The sequence below is a fragment of the Typopeltis vanoorti genome, chromosome 23, assembly GCF_054136105.1.
Source record: "Typopeltis vanoorti isolate ZY-2024b chromosome 23, IOZ_Tvanoo_1.0, whole genome shotgun sequence".
Taxonomy (NCBI): domain Eukaryota; kingdom Metazoa; phylum Arthropoda; class Arachnida; order Uropygi; family Thelyphonidae; genus Typopeltis; species Typopeltis vanoorti.
In genome coordinates, this window is record NC_143571.1 from 95353958 (window position 1) to 95357832 (window position 3875).

Below are 3875 nucleotides of genomic sequence, written 5' to 3' on the forward strand. Positions count from 1 at the left end.
TGAGCATCTTTATTCCAAAAACAGGTGACAACACAAACAAAATCAGAAATTAGCGACCAGTTACACTGATTAATACTGACTATAAAATATTCACTAAAATAATACACAACAGAATAAAAAATACAATGACATACTTAATAAAATGAAATCAGACAAGCAGCATACTCAATCGAAGCATACATTTAAACTTAAACCTAATACGCGATGTCATAAATTACGCAAACAAGAAAGAAACAAACTTTTTCTCGTAAACTTAGACAAAGCCTTCGATTCCGTGAGACACGAATATATGTTCCACACACTAGCAAAATTCAGAATACACCCCAAAGTAATAAATTGTATACGAACAATATACCAAGACAGCACTACACATTTACAAATAAATGGTCAAATAACGGATCCTATTACAATACAGAGGGGGTGAGACAGGGCTGGCCACTTAGCCCAACCCTCTTCACGTTATGTATGGAACCATTATTACAAGCCATACAGATGAACAAAAGTATTGCTTGGATGAGTTTGCCTGACAGATCGCATGAAGAATGCAAAGCGATCTGCCATGCGGACGACATCACGGCAATGATAACACAAAAGGAATCATTACATACACTCATTAAAATTACAGAACAATTTAGTAAACTATCGGGATTAAAGTTAAATCAAACAAAAACCCCCTTGAAACACATAAACAACCAAATGGGACTCCGCCACACGGATGGAACATAGTCACGGACCACTAAAAATTCTAGGAGTCCCATTCCACACGAAGAGAGGAAACACTCTGCAAATGACATAACGCAAACAATACAAACTAAAATGCAAAATTGGCGTCCGAGCATGTTTTCGCTACAAGCGCGAGCTCGGATAATCAACACAATATTCCTACCATCAATATTATACACAGCACAGATACAACCAATCACAACGAAAACAATTAAAAAATTGCAGCCGATGGCATTCTGGTATTTTTGGAACTACCAACCGGAAGAGGTAGCCATAGAGAAATGTACGGCCCAAAAACACAGGTGGGATACGATTTCCCCTACTTTAAATCGAAAATATTAGCATCATTAATGAAAACGATTAAAAGATATTGGTTTGAAATAAAAATCCCACTGTTTGGCGAAACCAGAACACCTGGTCCAATAACATTAAACACTACACGACTCTATACCGAAATAATTTCCGAACTACAAAACCTAAAAAACAAAGGGGGGGATATTAACCTATCATCAGATAGCCTGCTTCAAATAACAAACAAAATAACACCATACACATTACAACAACACCCGTGACAAACCACGGAAAAAACGTGGGAAAACAACCACAAACACTATGACACCTATCCTTCAGAAAGTGCTCTTGCGGTGAGAATGGCCCATGCCTTCTTCCCAATGCGGCACGAACTACACAGAAGAGGAAAAGCTGCACATGAAACATGCGTGTTTTGCCCTGGGGAAGAGGCAGTTGAACATGTACTGTACGATTGCCCGGTTGCACAAGGCGTATGGAACTATGTGGCCAACAAATTTAATATTCCTCTTCCTACAAAACAAATGATAATCTACTTTGACATAGACACAAAACCAATTAAAAACCAACTATTCCTATACACAATCAAAGAACTCCGCTTTCATATTTGGAAAGTTCGAAACGCCACAGCGTATTCCAAACACAACTTAGGATTAATGGACATATTAGCTATATCCAATTAGGATGATTAAGATAGCCATATGTTCAATAAGGAATTATATGCACACTAACCTCACGCTAATGGGAGAGTACAATTTCACCGAAAAATGGTGCTCACCTCCCATTCTAGCGAACCTACACGATGGACAATTTAGATGTCATTTTTAATATAATACATATTAGACAGCTTAGACCCTGGAACTAAAGAACTTGACAAGCTTTTCTTGCAGGGACTTTAGAGTATGGAGGACTTTAGGACCCTACATCGTAGCAGGAAGGATCAACTTCGGGTAGCCATGAAAATGGCCTCTGGGATAAAAGAACTACAAAGCCGCCAAGTGCTCTAAAGGTATGAATTTAGACCCTTTACTAACCCTACTAACTTTACTTATTAGCTTATTAAAGAATATTTGCAAAAAAAGGAAAAATTATATAATATAATAAAAAACTAACAAAAATAGTATAAAATAAAAAGTACAAAAAAATTGTATTAGTTTACGCCTGCCACAAACCTTACCCATAAATAACTGAGGAATAGTTTATAGTTTATAGTTTCCTGACCTAATGATTATTTGAAAGCTAATAAGTGAGTAGATATATATCAATTTAGAATTAAGATTAAAATTAATTATAATTGGAAAGTATAAATTGTATGTAAACCTTGCTCATCGGGCACTGTATGGGCAAACCCACATAAGTGGGATAGATTGCACGGTGAGCAGAAACTAGATAACTGACTGGCACCTTTGCTAGTTAGATCCTCGACCCAAATGTTTTAATTGTAACCCACCACTCCAACCCTCTTCAAGCCCATTTTTTTCTTCACTTTCCTCTGCCTCTTACCTTTAAGACCATAAGTTTCACCAGGATTCCCAGGCCTGCAAAGTCTAAAAACCCCCCTGCTGATACAGTGGCCAGAGCGGGCAAGGACGAAAGCAGACCAATGGGAGTTTTATAGATTCAAAGTGGTAATGTACAAAAGGTATAAAGTATAGTTTGAGAAGTGGAGGCGGAGGCCGAAAAGTTCGACTAACTGTACTTTATCAGTGAGTATGTCCTCCAAACGGCCTTGGCTAAGCAATGCCATGGTCAAGGAGGACGTCTAACAAGGGTTAGATTTTGAGCAAGGTACTCAAACAAAACCTGTGACTCGGCCTTTTGGCTAAGTTCAAAGTGTAGTATCTGTTCTTATCCGCTTGGATATCTGCATGGGTCCCTAATGGGAAACAAGATATTGTAAGTTGATTGTCGGATAAAAAATGTAGTACCTGTTATTTAACAGTGCTTCTAAGGTCCTTGCAACCTAAATACCCTGAACTGGGGTAAAGATAAACATTAGTATTTTTTTCAGTGTTGATTGAAGTTCTCCATTGCACTGGTCTTCCCGCTTGTACATTCTTTGCCCCCTCTACACATATGTGTCAGAGGAAAGAGCTGGCAAGCTCCACCCACAACGAGGACCAGTGGTGGTTGTGTCTACACAGTTAGGGAAAAGATCTACAAAGCTCAGACCAAGTGAGACTTGATCATATCCCTCCATAAGATATACAGTACTACCGCCTATTATAAGGTTGGACTGCCCAACACTGCTTTAAACTCGTAATATCTGATTCTAGAAGTTGCTGCCTTCTATAAAGCAGTTAAAGACCAACAGGTAGTATCTGTTCTTACTTTTTTCTACAATTATAACAACAAACCATGGCAAGCAGCAAACTAAACAGAGAACTAATCATCAGATATAACCATCAGATATACGCTTAAAAAAGCTTGTCAGCCAGACACCATAGCCGACGAATTAGTTTGACCTAGTTGGAGTTTCCAACATAAAAAACATAAATTGTTGGGACTTCCAAAAAGGTTTATTTGAAGTCAACGCTAACAACCTCGGTACAAAAGATAAACTTTTAGAGTCAGCACTATTGCTAGAAAATGAAAAGTTCTTCCCAACCACGATTTTAGGCAGCGGTGTAAAGTTCGTTTACCTTCATCAGTTACCATCAGAAATTGATGACCAAACACTGAAGTCGATCTTTCAAGAATATGGTTCAGTTTTAAAGATTGTCCGCAGTCATTTTACCAAATATCCTTCCATAGAGCAAGGAGATAAGAGTTATATAAAAATCAATGTCAAAAATAACCATCTGAAACTTCATTAATATAAAGGGTCACTTGATCATGACTAA

At 37.9% G+C, this 3875-nt stretch overlaps 1 non-coding gene across 1 annotated transcript; it reads left to right on the top strand.

The window, feature by feature from the left end:
* The first annotated feature begins 2833 nt into the window (after window positions 1-2833).
* LOC150094076 (U2 spliceosomal RNA) lies at window positions 2834-3029 on the top strand. Its single transcript, XR_016550358.1, has one exon. It is a non-coding gene; the product is annotated as a U2 spliceosomal RNA (small nuclear RNA).
* Window positions 3030-3875: the final 846 nt, after the last annotated feature.